At 42.3% G+C, this 16020-nt stretch overlaps 1 protein-coding gene across 11 annotated transcripts in view; it reads left to right on the top strand.

Moving 5' to 3' along the window:
• The window catches only part of PLXNB2 (plexin B2), a 245409-nt gene that overhangs the window by 14428 nt on the left and 214961 nt on the right, over positions 1-16020 (top strand). For 2 of the 11 annotated variants that reach the window (XM_085521181.1, XM_085520767.1), the window contains exon 3: positions 13159-13301. The exons of the other annotated variants lie outside the window; for them this stretch is intronic. The gene's annotated coding sequence lies outside the window, so the exon portion shown is untranslated. The remainder of the gene's footprint in view (positions 1-13158; positions 13302-16020) is intronic. 11 annotated transcript variants of the gene reach the window in all.

Here is a 16020-nt window from a genome sequence, read left to right as displayed (position 1 = left end):
CTCTGCACTGGCGATCATGTCTTGCTTTCAAAGAGAGAAGTGCTTTCAAATACAAGGTTGGAAACCAGGGGGATGTCTTTCTTTGCCTCTGCTCTCGTTGGTTTCTGACATCACTGCTCAGATACATTTTTATCCTGGTCCCATCACTTGTCTCTGGTCTCAACACCTTTGCTTCCTTGCACTTGCCTGTCTCTGGTTTCGTTCTGCAGTGGAAATGCGAGCTGGATTTGTGGGATGTCCCGGGGCCACCACCCCCTCCCTGCACACACCTTGTGCAGGAGGGGCTGTGCAGCTGTTTGATGAGTGTTGGAGCAGATGCTGCCAGGTCTCATCGCCTGGGAGGCCCTTGCAAATCTTTGCATCTGAAGCATAAAACCAAATAAGGTCATGAGACATTAGGGTGTTGGTATTTGTTTTGTGGGTTCTTTCTTTTCTTTTCTTTTCTTTTCTTTTCTTTTCTTTTCTTTTCTTTTCTTTTCTTTTCTTTTCTTTTCTTTTCTTTTCTTTTCTTTTCTTTTCTTTTCTTTTCTTTTCTTTTCTTTTCTTTTCTTTTCTTTTCTTTTCTTTTCTTTTCTTTTTTCCTTTTTTCTTTTTTTTTTTTTTTGGGTGGGGAGGAGGGGGAGGTTGATTTGTTTTTGCTTTTGTTGTTTTTGTGTTTTTCTTTCTTTTTCAATACAAATAAAATACACCCTTTGAAGAAGCGGAAGAACTATATCCTTCTCTTTTTCTCCCTTCTCTCCGCCACATAACAGGGCATAATTATACAGCAGCTATATTGTTTTACAAGTGCTTCTATGCGTGAAATTAGAACGCTTCCAAAAAAAGCCCTAAAACTGAAAGCCCCTGCAATGTTTGTTACAGCAAGTTAGGCCTGTGACACACTATCCTCTGAGAAATATTCCTGCATGGGATTTAGTTATCCAGTTCATCAACATGCATAATTTCTGCCACTATCTCCTGCTCTGAATCAAGATCAGATTTTGTAAAGATTTCTCCAGAAGAGTTTTATGTATTAAGCTGTGCAAGAAGAAAAGGTTGAAATTTGTTGTTACAGCACTAGTGGAAATGTATAGCATAAATGTGTGCTGCTTTAAAAAATGAAAAATGGTGTCTTTTAAATATCAAAGGGATTAGTATTAATCCAGCACTTGTGATTTTCTTAAGTCACATTATTTGCATAATAATGCTCACCACCTGCTATATCTTCAAAGCTCTTTTCAGACATTAACTAATTGATCTTTGTAACACCCCTGTGATGGAAAGACCTGCTATTATCCCCATGCTGCTGATGTGCAAACCTGGACCCCAGGCGTTACAAGTCACCTGGTTGGCAGGAGGCTGAGATGGGGGCATGGCAGGCACTGGGTGCCTGATGCCCCTTCCTCTGGCAGTGCCTGTTCCCAGCACTTCCAAGGCTGTCCACTTTCTTCTTGCCCACCTTTGTTTGGAACCACAAAAATGAATAGAGTTATTTCTTGGTGTCTTTGGGGAGATACTGGTGTGGGGAATGTTGATTTTTTTATTTCTGGTTTGTTTGCTAAATATTTTTGCTCTGGATTTTAGCCATCCTATAGGAGAAGAAGCAGAACATAGAAAAGCTTCTTAAATCCGCTCATTGTTTGCGTGCACCCCAGTGATACTAGTTGAGAGGTTTTAAGCATGTTTTACTTTGTTCAGAACTCAGTGTGGTCTTGCTGTTATAAGCTTTTTGGTCAAGTTTTCCCCTTGTTGTCAGAATAAGTAATTCTTACAATAGGAAGTGACAGGCTGAGCTGTGTGCTGTTTCAAAATAGAAATCCACATTCCCTCCCCACACTCACAGCCCCCAGAAGGTGAGATGGGTTCCAGGAGTGACGACTGAAGTGTACTGCCCATTGGGACAGCAGGTTTTGCTCTCTGGGAGATCCAGCTCAAGCTTCTCCTTCCTCACATCTGAGGGATCTGGGGGTGTGTGTTGTCCCATCCCTCATGCAGGTAATGTGTGGGTTAGTTGCAGTGCCCTGAGGGTCCTCACAGCCTCTTCAGAGCCTAATAAAACACCAAGTGGATTTAGTAAATATTACCTACCTTGAACTAAAATGAAGCAAAAATGAAGGGTAGGCAGGTATCATGCATGTAAGTCAAAGAATAGGTATTTAAAACCCTGTTGTGAGTAACATTCTGAGAGGGTGTTTGAACTGAGGCGTTTAAAAATATATTACAGCCTCTTTAATTTGGCAGAATCACCTTAATACTTCATGCAAGAGTTTACTGTTAGTGTGCATGGATATGTTTTTCCCATGTTCTTACAGCACTATCTCCAGGCAGGAAAATAAACCTTAATGCTGGAGCATTTGGTGCCATCAGCACAGACTAAAACTTGGGGAAAGCATGTGTCATGGCAGGCTTCAGGGAATTATTTTAGATAATGTATTATTTTCCAAGCATAATGCTCAGGCTTCTGCAAGGACAGCAGCAATGGTGAATTGGCAGGTCACACAAACAAGTTAGGTACATAATTGTATATGGTGGCTTTACGTATTGCCTAGGCAGGGGGCTAGAAGAGGCAGGGAAGGGGAGCACAAGTAACTCTGAATTCCTTTGTGCTGTAGCTGGGATAGATGGGCTGTAATCTCTCTTCATGGCACAAATTACAGGGTTTAAAGACCTTTGGCCGCTGATGGTTTCATGGCTTCTTTTCATTCCCTTAAACGCCATTTCTATGTAGCCTGTGTGTGCTCTGTTCAGAAATGGATCTGGCTTCAGGTCAGAGCATTTCTTGTCCTGTAAGAGCCTCTGTCTGTCTGTTTTGTCATCTTCAGGTGACATGAGCACCAAGAAGTGCTTCTTTACTGTGCTGCCTGGGGATGTTGTGGAGTCTTCCTTTGAAAATACCCAAAACCACTTGGACAGGGTCCTGGGCTTATGCTCTGGGTATCCTATAGGTATTTTCCCACCTTATCCCCTCTGTGATCCTGTATCCAGGTGAAAGGCATGAAATGAGTGAGTCCCTGTACGAAGCACTGTTGAGAAAGGGAAGGAAAACAATGGAAAGAGGGTGCAAAGAGCAACTCAGGAGAGGAAGGAGGTCATGCTCCAACAGATGATTGACGCCAGGGATGCATTCCAGTCCTGATTAATCCACTAATGACCTGTTTGAAGACCAAAAAGTGGGACAAAAGGTAGATCACTGAGCAAGAGGCAACATGTTCTGGCAGAGGTGGAAGTGCAAAGCAGGATGCAGTGCTCAGGAAAGGCCTGGTGCTCTTTTGCCACCCTCTGCCTGGTGGGGATGTGAGGGACTTTAAGAAAGGCCTGGGGGCAGCTACTGCAGTCAGGAATGCATAAAGGAAGATCCATTGGTGCTGGTGGTCAAGCACAGGCTGTGCTTTGCTGGGCAAGCAGGCATTAGAACCCACCTCCCCATTCTGCCTTTGCCTGCTGGGGGTGAGTGTGCGCTGTTGGAGCGTGACAAGAATTGTAGTTTGGGCAGTGATACTGTGACTTCCAGAATGTGGAGCAAGGGCCATGCATTTTATCTTGTCTTCTTTCAATCTGAAATCACTGAGGTATGGAGTTTCTCTGTAGCACAGGTGGTAGACGTACAGAAAAGAGCCTGTAGCAAACTATTTATTTTAACACGCTTGTTGTGAATCAGCACAAATAACTTTTAAATCAGAATCCATAGCATTTCTGTCCCCTCTTCCCTTATATTAATCAAAGAGAGAAAAATATTTTTTCCAGTCAAATTTACATTTGAGATGAAGTTTTTGCACTTGATGCAGGGCTGTCTGCAGTGGTGCATGGCATCCTGCATATATCCTGTTGCTTCTCTATAGCATCCTATCAGAGGGCCTCAGTTCTGGACTGCAGACAACATCAGATGCAACTTACTCTTGGCAAATTGTACTTATTTTTTCTTTCATGTTCTCATGGGGTTATAGAAGCAGCTCTCCAGCAAATCTGGGTGGCTATCAAGCAATGATCATTTTTGATCTCTTTTCTGCTGGACTTTTCTGAACTCGTGGGAAATGTCTTGGCAAACAAGTTTTATTTCAAATAATAGCAAGCAGGTTTGAGGAAGGGCTCGAAGAGGCTGTATACAGAGTCCATTCTCTGCCTTAAGGCTAGGTCAGTGGCATTTAAGCCATTCCTTTCAGATATTTTTGGACCTGTTTTCCAAGCCTTTGATGGGAAGGGCTTCGCAGATGTGTATTCCTGTGCTCAACTATTATTACTGTGATTTTTCTCCCTGCTGTTTGTCCTGTATCGCCTAGATGCTATTTAGGTCTCTTGTCTTTAACAGTCAAGGTAAATAGTTAATTCCTTTCCTCTGTGAATAATTCCTCTCTGTGTACTCAATAAAGCTAAATCACTTGCCAATAATTCTTGGGCCCTTGAAAGATAGAAAAAGCAAGCTTTTAAACAGCTTAAAGGTTTCTTCAGAAATAATACTGCTTTGGCAGTTTATAGGGTCTTGAACTTGTTTGTAGGCTGACTCCATAGGCTGTAACCAGCTAGGTTTGTTTAGTAAACTTTTTAAAACCTCTCACCTTTTAAAAACCAATTGTTTCCAGACTCTTGTTTATAAGAGGAGTTCTGTGCCTCTTACTGGTTTAATTCCACTCCGAACAAAAATGCTAGTGTCTTGTTCAAGGGCCTGCCTCACTTTATACGGACTGATTTACAATACAATGTGCAAATGTAGTAGCAGCTCAGAACAAAGGCGAGCTTGTTTATCCAAACAAATTTGAGGGTGAGGGCGAGGAGGTAAATTGCAGCCTGCTCACTGCAGCTGGAGAACAGAAGGAAACAGCCATGTGGGGAAGCGAGAAGGACCAGGCAATCAGCAGCTCCTCCACACAGCCTTCCTGACCCGAGGAGCCAGGCCTGGTGGTAGCTGCTCCCTGACTTTTTGGAGGAGCCTTGGTGACTGAGCTTTGCTGGTAATTATAGGGTTTTGTGGCCGGTTCTGTGCCCGGCTTGAAGCGGTTGTTCTGTAGGCGACGGCGAGGAGTCAGGCGAAGTGCCTGGCAGGCTTCAACCGAGTCGCTGCGCTGCAGCCAAGTGCTTCTGCTTGTCCTGATCTACAGCCAGCAAATGCATTTCTCAGATTTAAGCATCCTGGGTATTTTAACCTTATTGTTAAGCTTGTGCATTTCAGCTATAACAGCTAAATCTTTTAGCAAAGAGATTAAATTGTGTAGAAGTTATATTGCCTTGTCCAGACATGAAAAATAAATTGTTTGAAGTGGGCTTCCATCCAAAGTGTGATCGCTCCTGGAAAATAGATTGGAATAAAGCACTTACTGCAGTGCTTAGCCAAAAGGCCTTGCACACTCACTTTTCGTGCTTCGTATGAATGAGTTAGCTGCCTAATTACGAAAAATGCTAAGGATAATCACCTATTCAAATTCCTATTGATAGGGCTTCCCTATGTTGGCTATAGTAAGGGTAGGGTTGCTGAAAATGCCCATTCTTACTGCCTCAGTACCATGCAGCAGTTTGAAATGAAAACTTGTAAACGGCTTGAAGAGAAAAAGGAGGGCTGTTTGGAGCTGGGAAGGGAGGAAGGTGAACCCTCCTAATGCAGCTGATCAGCCTTCTCCTCTAGTTACCTGCTGCATGCTGCGTGCAGCCCTCACAGCATCAAGCATCATCACCTTTCATCGGTCCTCTGTTTTCCTGCCCATTATGTCCAAAATTCATTTCAGTTTTGCTGAGTTTCCTTCTAAACTTTTCTGCGTTATAAATTATGGGTTCTCTGAAATCTTCAGCATTGCCTGTGGGAAGAAAACTTTAATTTGGTTTAACAGTAGATGAGTAATCTAGCTACACAGTGATTTTTCAGTTCAGCTGCAGTCAGCTTCTTATTCCAACTGTTCCACTAAACATTTCAAAGGCGGCAATCAATTCCCAGCCATCCTTGTTTGTCCTTCTTTTGATTTTTCTTGTTCTTTTCTTGGTCGATGACATCGAAAAGAGAGTACAACCTTATAATGCATGTGAGCTGCTTTCTAAGTTAATGGTTTTCAACATAATTTTGTTAAGTCAGAGCACTAACCTGTTCTTTGGCTAGAATTTTATCACGGGGATATTTTATGCTTGCCATTTCAAAATAGATGAAGAGCATCACATAAGGAATACATTTTAAGTTCTTGTGCCTGTTTTGCTCCTTTCCAGTGTGAAACTGGGTCAATGTTTGTTAAACGAGTTTATCTCGTTCTCGGCTTACTTGAATACCAAGTCGAGTTGACAGCTCTGGCTTGGTGTATGGGGTGACTCCACAGCCATTTTGCAGGCACCCAAGCTTTAATTCATACCTAAATGTGGGTCTCTATTCTGTGAAAGGATGGGTGCAAGGTCTGACTTGTATTTACAAGGACAGGAAGTTGCTGTGCTGAGGTCAGCAGCAAAGCTCCTGCTCTGGGGCACCAGATGCTTCATGAGACAAGGGGGCATGGTAGGAGATACCTTGATGAGGTGAGAGTTGCCACCCCACAGGCTCCTTGTGGGTCATTGGATGGGATGTGCCGCTCTTGAGAAGCTTGTTTTCATTCCTGTAATTAGTAGGTAAGCTTACTCAACAGAGCAGTTAATTTACTCCCAAGACTGCGTGAGAGGGAGGTTTGGTCCCTAGGGACTGCTGCCTGCTGAAGTAGGGGGGGTGTTGTTTTGTTTTAAGTAGCTAAGTGTGGCACACATCATTTCCTGATGAGAGGACAAACATCTTCATAGCTCGTGCTCTAAAAAGCTTTGAGAAGGCTGTGGGTGATGGGTCAGCCCATAAATGTTATTAATTTCATGTGGAGTGGCTAAACTTCCTGCTGACTTAGGTAATGTGCCCACTGAGCTTGGATAAAAGGTTGGAGATGGCAATTATGGAAAAATCCTTTTCTGTTAAGCTTTTCTAAGCTTAACCAAGCCACTGTCAGTAATTACTCCTTTTTTTTTTTCCCCTTGCTATTGTGGACCGAGTTTAATCCAGACTTGGTTTATTTAATTTTATATTGCTTGAATGTGCACGCTCAAGCTACACGGAGAGTATCAAGCTACGCTGGGTACACACTGAGCAAAAGCATTTGCTGGATGTACCTGGTGCGTTAAGCAGCGAATAGATTTACAGTATGTTTTTAAGTGGTCATAACTGGGTTGTAAAAATGCTTTTATTTCTCCAGTTGTCTTTTAAGTTTAACAAGGCTTCTTGCAGTGTGGCATCAGGGCTGGAGGAGGGGTTCGACCAGAAGGGCTAGAAATAGCAGCTGTTTGTTTATGCCAGAATTTTTATTCTCTCTTCTTCCTACTCCCTTTCTTAGGGGTAGTCTTATGTATTCCACCCACTCTCATTCCCTTCTGGTGAATGTGTGTGGATATGCTCCAGGACCATATGTGCTCGTAGATACATACTTCAAAGGAAACTCTAGACCGCCTAGAGAAGCTGCTTGAGTTTAGATGAGCTGACTGCTACAGCATTTCTTTTGAAGAACCAAATAGCAGTGCTGCCATTTCTCTCCTACAGCACCTTTATCCACCACTGTGAACCTTCAGCCTCCAAAGCATGGAGCTCCTGATACGCATATTTTCTGCAAACCTAAGTAAGCTGAATTTCACCTCAGGGCACCAACTCAGCTGGGCTTTTAGGTGGCTAGCTGACACGTTTTGAATCACATGGTGTGTTTTCCCAGCAGTAAGGATAACTTGAGGTCTGTTTCTCTTTTCCCCTCCTTGCATAATGGTTTCTTCAAAGAATACTTTCCCAGGTTTTCTTGGAACACCAAACAATTGCCCCAGCTGATTCAGAGACACGTTCTTGCTAAGTCATTATTCCTAAGAACTAAGGATTCTGACTGCAGACCAGAAGGGCTTCAGTTTTGTCGGTTCCTTTAGGGCTATTCTTGATTAGAAGCCCTCTTTCTGCTTGACAAACCTTTGCATATCTCAGTGGCTTCTAAGGTTTGTGAGGTCTAAAGCTAGATATGCTAAACACACACTTGGTTGGGGAACACAGAGTATCTGGTGCGGGTTTCAACTTCTTTATATATCCACAAAACAGAATTACATGATAGCTGCTTTACTCCAGCAGCAGCAGCTGTTGACCCTGCACTGTATTCATGTTAAATGTTTGCCAGGATTTGTCCATTAAGTTTTCCAATACGAAACATTGATCTTTCACATGAAAGCATTTAAAAAAGAAAAAGTCTCCATATCTATTTTATGGATATTTAGTCCATTACTCCTGAAAAATGAGTGATTGTAGCTGGCAGATGCTTCAGTGCATCTTTCACTCTTTATGTGTTCTAATCCATGGTGCTGATCTTTATTCATGTGTTTCTCTAGAAGCAAGTTTCATATCCCAGACAGGCTGATCCTGTTTGTCTGTAGCTAGCTGGTGGTAGAGGAAAATAGTTGGATTTCTCACAGTTGTTGCCATGCAGTCATGCATCCCCTTCTTGAGCCCTCACATTTTGGTCAACCATGAAATGCAGCACACAGGAGTGTGTATAAAAAAATGTCAGATTAAAAACAAACAAACAACAACAAAACCTCTCTGGAGGTAGGGAATTGGTAGTATTAGGGATCAGCAGACTTGCTTGCTTGCCTCCTTAGAAGCACGAAATTGCCTTTAAAGGCTTGACAACAGCAAAAGAAAAATCTCCCCCTCTCTCTTCCTTTGGAAGAGCATCTTCTTGTTAGCCCATCTGCTCATAAAGGTGCGATTCTCTCCATTTGTTATCCCTAAGATGATCTGAATGTGTGCCGGGGGGGTTCTCTCCTCCTCCGCACAGTCGTTTTCCTGTTATCCGAGGCTAGTGGAGTGTTTGTGCTTGCAGGATCATTTGTGTACAAATGATATCATTTCTCCTGAGAATACACCTTCTGATGATGATCAATGGCTCAGTTACTTTTAATAAAGCAGAGGCAGTCAGACATAGGAATTCTTTTGAAGCTGTGGAGGCCTCGTCTGAGTCATATAATACCTTAAATGAAAACAGAGCAAATAGGAAATGTGGAAGTGGATGACAGGTGTTGGCAGGAGGGATGTTTAGAAAGTTTATAGTTTTCATGGCTTTCTTCTCTTCTCAGAGCAAATGATTACTCTGCCTTTAGTCACAGATGAGCTGCAAATCAGAAGATGGTGGAGAATAAATGGCTCAGTGGTGGGTTGTGAGCGATGGATCCAACCAACCTGAAACCATTTCCTCTTCAGGACAAGGAAAGCTCCTCCTGCTTATGGATCAGCCCCATCAGCTGGAGCTGGCTGTGGGAAGGTGGTCCTGGGATGAGTTGGCCAGAGGCCAGGGCTCTGCAGCTCAGCTTCCCACAAGGAAGCAGCTCATGGGACCTCTGGCAATGATTAGCTCCATAATGCTCTGGCAGGCATGAGGTGGTTCGGGGATACCATATATATTCATAGATATTTAGAAGCAATAGGTATTCAGTCTCCCTCAACTTCCCTACCTTCAAGTATCCAGATGACAATTACTGTTTTTGCTAGTTCAGGCTGTACGTAGTTGTTTTTTTTCAAGCTTGTGAAGCAATGGTGTTTCATTTGCAAAGCTGGTAAAAGGGGCTCTTTAGAGATTACTGACACAAGAAGTGAAGTGCACTGCTTGTTTTGCACCTTGAAGAATGAGGTCTTACCATGCTTGGGAATCCTAGTTTAGGCATTGGCTTATATTGACCACCATTGATTAAAACATTAGGGGGCAGATTGATGTGGGTTTTATTTCCTGAGAAGAGATTACTACTGACAGATTATGAGCAGCAGAGAGATGGGATTAAAAGGCACCTTGACTGCCTGCTGCTTTGGAGCTGTGAGGAGTTGGTATAAGAGCATGGGGACATGCTGTGTAGCAGTGTTTGCAAGAGAAACTGGTTGACAGTTGCTGGGGGAAGCTTCGGGGTAGGAGAGATGTCTTGAAGGTTGTTGCTGGTCTGTATGTTTCTGTCACTATTCTGGGCAATAGTTTATCCCTATCTTAAATTATCAGTTTCTGGAGTCAAGTGATGGAGAGAACCACAGCATTTCCTTAGAAGAGTAATGATTTCTCTGTTCCTGAGATTAGCTTGAAGAGGTACAACAAGTTAAATCTGTGCTTAAAAATCAAAACTATGCCTTATTTACCTCTTCTGAATAGCTGAGGTTGTCAGCATGGTTAGAAGTTTGACTGCTTTGTAGCCAGGCCTGTGTGTGAGACAGCACACAGAGAATGACAAAGTTTTACTGCTGGCAAGATCTACACATCATGTTTAAGTATGCACTAAGCAGGTGGAGTTAGCTCCTAGAGTCTTCTACTATGGTTGATATTCTTTGTCCTTGAGAATGTTGCTCCCTTGCTTTCTGGGATGGGGTACAGTAAAGTGTTTCTACCCTGCCCCCACTCTCCACTGCCTCTCTCTATTATTCTGCAGCTGTTTCCTCACTCAGCTGATCCAGCTTCTCAATTGGCTGCACTTTAAGCCAGACACTCAGTAAGAGGTTTTGGATCTGGGGGTGTTTTTGTGGGGTTTTTTTTAAGTGCTTTTTTGGAGGTTTGATTTTAACCTCCATACACAAACATGCTCCCAGCTTATCTGTGGTTGGGCAAGCAGATGGATGGCTGTGAGGAATGTGGTGGCCCACCCAGTGGTAGCCGGCCCTTTTTCCTCCACTGGACCCAAGTTTACCCTAATCCAAGAAAAGACTTTGGCATTAACTGCATTACCATTGCCTTGCTAACGAGCTTAAATTTAGGTCTTCATTTTTCCACCCACCTCAGTGATGAATCCTGTCTAACATCCAGAGAGGCTAACCCTTATATTAAGAGCTGGGGGGGAAGAGAAAACATCCTCTCTGAGCATCTGTTAGCTGTGTCCCAATTGGCTCAAAAGATCCATGTACTCTGTGCTTGTGAGCAAATGCTACGTGAACCTGCCAAAATTATGCCCTTGGCTGCAAAGCGAAGAGGCACATGGAGTCCAATTACTGGCTCTAAGCAGTTTAAAATAATGTTGAATAACTCCCGATCTTTAGGTTTAATTAAAATGAAAGGCTGAATTGGCACATCCAATTCTGAATTCTCAGCAAGGGGTAGAAGTTTGCAGCAGAGAGCAAGGTCTAGAGGAGAAACTTTGAAATATTTCTGGTAGTGCTAGAAGACGGAGATCCAAAAATATTTGGCCTTGTTCTCAGCACTGAACATGCTCTCGTTCATGCTTTTTGTTGCTTGTTCCCAAGTGACAATGACACATTCATTTAAGCAATCAGGGGAAAAAAAAATACATTTCAAAGCATCTGATTATGAATCATACCAAAAAAACCCAACCACCGTGTTGAGGACATAAGAAAAATGTCGCTCAGCACTTACAGTTATGAAAATAAAATAAGTTTAGGAAAGTAGAGGACCCAAAGTAGCCTGCAAGTCATTGTGCATCAATACAACTTGACAAGAGTGATTTCTGTCAGCATGTCAAACTAAGTGTTTTGCAGTAATCATCCTCTGTTTGTACCAAGATTGCCTGGTCTGACTGACAGCTACTTTGCTTGCTCATTCATGAAGTAATCAGTTTTGTCTTCTATGTCTGTATTAATCTGAAGAAGATAATTTCACATAGGCTCTTTGCATGGAGAGGGAGACTATCCTTCTCATTCCCATGGGTAAGAAGAAGTTGTTGGAGGAGCCACATGCAATGGAGAAAGGAAAAAAAAAACCTCAGTTCTGCTCTTTCTGGGATATTGTTATAACTCCTTGCTAATGAAGCTAATATAGCATGGCGGTGGATCGATCCCGTGTGGGTACTTCACAAGAACGAATTTGCAGAATTCCCACAGCTTCTTTAAAATCTACTTACTTGTGTTATGTGCTACCGATTTAGCTTCTTAAACCTGCTTTTCCACCAATATGGAAGAATCAGCAACCCTCTGAGTATAATAACAGTTTTCCTACCTTTTTGGATGTTATTCCAAATACGTGGTTATAATTGCAGTACTCTTTTTTTTTTTTTTTTTTTTTTTTTTTTATGTCTTACTTAAATTATTGCAGTGAGTTGCAAAGTTATATTCTGCTTGGACCTTTTGCTAAAACAATTAATTCTCAGTACTTGGGCTTTCCTGAATTGTGTATCTTCTGATAGAGACTGTAAAAGCAATTCAGCCTTGGAAATCCTGACCTCTTTGAACTGACATGATGTTGACCAATGCTTGTACAAGTGCATATTTGAAAGACTTAGTTGAAAGCTGAAAGCCTATTCCATCTAGATGCAAATACCAAATCTCCAGCGTTGCCACACTTAGTGTGGTCTGAAGTCTGATATCTATCATGAATCTTGCAGTATTTCATGAGTTATTTTTAAACGCAGTACCTCAGAGTAATATTAGAAATAATTCCAGTTTTGAATTAAATTCCTGCATTTCAACAGCTGTAGCAAAAGACAAATAAAAACAGCAAAGGCAGGTAGCTGCTCAGATATCACAACATGATAATGGGGATACTTCTTGTATGTTTGTCTCTGTGCTTTTGTTTCTTTTTTAATGAGAAGCCATTCATCTGAATCATCGCTCTTGAAGCATTTGGGGTTTGCACAACTGCTGCAAACCACGATGCTATTCACCAGTGTAAACAGTGGTGATCCTGTCAAAACCCAGTTTGACCGCTTCCTTCCTCGTTTTCTGATAGGCGTAAGCCATGTCTGTCACCATCCTAAATGCAGGACTAACTCATGTACTGAAGTTTATGGGAGTATTTGTTTTTATCTCCACCTTGTCAGCTGGTACAGAAACCCAGTATGAGAGGGCCTGGGCGATGACTGCATCTTCCAGGCTGGCTGGGTGCAAATGCACCCTAGTTACCTTGAGCTTAAATTCAGCACCTGAAGCTGAACCACTATTAAAGCATTGAATTGTTGAAAGGTTTGGCTTGGAAGGTGCCCTGAAGATAACCTAGTTCTGACCTCCTGTCATGAGCCTCCTATTAGATGAGGCTGCCCAGGGTCCCATCCAGCCTGGCCTTGAGCACCTCCAGGGATGGGGCATCCACAGCTTCTCCGAGCAGCTGTGCCAGTGCCTCACCACACTGAGTAAAGAATTTCTTCCTTGTATCTAGTCCAAATATCCCGCTTTTAGTTTAAAGCTGTTACTCTTTGTTCTATCCCCATGCTCCTTGATAAACAGTCCTCCATCTTTCCTACATTTGTCAGCAGTGCTGCAGGTGAAGACAGGTGACTGCTGAAGTGTTTTTTCCCTTCCGGAGGCCTGAGGAGAAAGGCAGCAGCAGAGACCAAGGGTGGTAACTTCATGAAATAGATTTACTGCAGAGCTCCTGACTACACCCATATCCTCTAATGTGAGTGGGCTGAGGACATGCATGTTATTAGATGCCACAATGAGGAAAACTTAGATGTCAGTTATTTTAAATAGTATGACTCATTCCTTATCCTTTCTACCTTGTACTCCCTCCTTTCTCATGCCTTTGCTCCTCTTAGACTACAGATCATTAACTTTGCTAAAACCACTGTTGGTATCTTCAAGGAAGCTGATTTGCAGGGACTTGCCTTCACCAGACCAGACTTGTCTGTCTGATAGTCGTCTGGCTGTGTTTGAAACATCAGTTCTAAAAGGCTTTACACACACACACACACACACACACACACACACACACACACACACACACAAAGATTCTGGTAACAGGGCAGTGGAGTTTGATGCTGTCTGTGCAAGAGCTCTAAATGAACAAGAACAGAGTTTGTACTCTGTCTCTTAAGTAAAACAATAATATACCCATCTAGCAAGGGCTTCTGGGGTCATGCAGGGAGATTATCAGTAAATCTGACTTCTGTATTAGGTAGTTTGGTAGAAATCATAATGGGAATCAAATCAAATTAGTAGATAACAAAGAAATAGAGGAGACAGTGTAAAGGGAACTTGTTTCTCGTGAATCTGCTGAAGTTTCTGTGGGAAGCTCTAACATGGATACAGCAGGTCGAGCTCATGCCTTGTCAAAAGCTCTTTGAAAATTAAAGTACAGGCTGTATTTTACAGAAATCTGTTAGAATCACAGTTATCAGGGAATAAAAGGAGAAGTCTTCCCACAGATGAATAAGTGGTTAAAAATAGGAAACAAAGAACTGGAATACCTGATTAATTTCCTAGTTCAATAGAAGCTATTGCTGGGATGAAGTCTTTCAAACATCTGTGATGTTGTCTGAGCTGTTAGATGAATTCATCAATGATTTTATTATAAGTAGGTGACAGAACTTGCAGGAGATAACGAAATTATTTATAATAATCTGAGTGGAAGCTGCCTGGAGTGGCTTACAGACAGCCTTTTTAGTCTGGGTTGGCAAATGAAATTCCAGTGTCAACAGATGCAAAATAACACATGCTTGGGAAAGGAAATAATCCTGTTTTTGCTGAGTGGGTGAAAACCCCACCCTCTTGAAGCTGTTATGAATAATTCTTTATAAATATCAACTCAGTGTGCAGTGGTGATTATTGAGCAGATAGAACAATTGCAAACACTAGCACAGGATCAGAGAACAAAACCAAAATCATCCCAGTGATGCTTTAGATAAATAAATATTTGCCTCTTACGTGCTGTGGAGAGTTCTTTCTATCGCCCATAAACAAAAATGGAAAAAGAAAAGAGACCTCAGGTCGAAAAAGACTGGGACAACTTTTCTTTGAAGAAAGAACTAAATATGCTGTATATTTTCAGTTGGGGGGAGGGGAAGAAGGAAAAGAGACAAAATATGATGAAAGTGAAAGCAAGAATGGAATTTAAAAGTACGTAGTAGGAACGGTGCTATTATCTGACAGCAGGCTTAAATGAATAATAAGACCAAATAAGTTCCCTCTCCCGCCCCTTCTTCTGTTCAAAGCAAAGCCAAACCACAAAACTGCTGCAGAAAGCTTTAAGCTATCAATACGTTGAAGAGATCAGGTGTATGTAATGTGGAAAATAAATCCTCTTAGTAATTTCTAATGATGGACATTCCAAATCAGAATGTTTAGAAATGGAAAAACTGGTGTGTTTGAGATGAAAATGAGTGATCCTCAGTGGGTGCTGTTGGCCACTGTTAAATTTAGTTTGTCCTTCCTGATCGTCTTCAAGAAGACACTTAAGGTCTTGCTCTGTGCAGTTATTTAAGGCTACCTGTGTAGTTAGTGGGTGGGGAAGGAAGGAGTGGCTGAGGTGATTCATATGAGCCTGAGATAAGCACCTAAAATAGGGGAGTTGAATTGCCCCTGGGAAAGCTCCCTCTCCTTAAATACAGAATGAAACTCATGACTAGTTCATGCTGGCTGCTCAGCAGAAAGTGAGATGAATTCTGTTCTCAGGGTAGTGTCTTGGTCTGGGGGATGTTTCAGCTGTCTAAAGGGTGCTCTCGGGCTTATAAACAACAAAAAATATCAGTGCATCAAAGTGGGTGTGTGTCACAGACTTTAATTTGAAATGGTTTAGCACCATGTCAGTGGGTATGTTGGACAAGCTTTCAAATGGGTTTTGAGCTTGGTCAGCAGCATATGATTACATGTGTGAAGAGGGGCTCCAAAATGAATGCCTGGACTTAGTGCCACCTTCTTCTCTTGCTTCCAGCCTCCTAGCAGAGGTAGCATTGCCTGATGGGGGGCTCAAGGGCTTGAAGGAACAGAAAGAAATCCTACTGGAATGATGGACAAACATTGTTACAAATGAACGTTTAGATATCGTTAATTAATGTAATGACATTTTCTGTTTCACTGGTGCCCAAGAGAATCAAATGTGATTAATTTCTTAAAAAGCTGCTATCTGTAGGCCACATGTAGTAATAACTAGCTCAACAGGTCTGTGCTGGGGCATCCTGAGCTGAAGTTGGTGTGTAAAGGTACTGGAAAGTCTAACAGAAAGTTGCCTTGTGCTTGGGGCATAGCAACTGCATGTACGTCATCTGTGAGGGCAGTTCATCTGACACATGATAACTTAATCATATGACTGACTGTGGAGATTACTTGCAGTGGTAACAAATAAGGTGACTGGCTTTATTAAGGCCTTATATCAACACAGCTTCTCCATACAAGAGACC

This window comes from Coturnix japonica, chromosome 1, assembly GCF_054131305.1.
Source record: "Coturnix japonica strain WE chromosome 1, WE-NBRP24, whole genome shotgun sequence".
NCBI lineage: Eukaryota > Metazoa > Chordata > Aves > Galliformes > Phasianidae > Coturnix > Coturnix japonica.
This window is presented reverse-complemented; position numbering and strand designations above follow the sequence as displayed.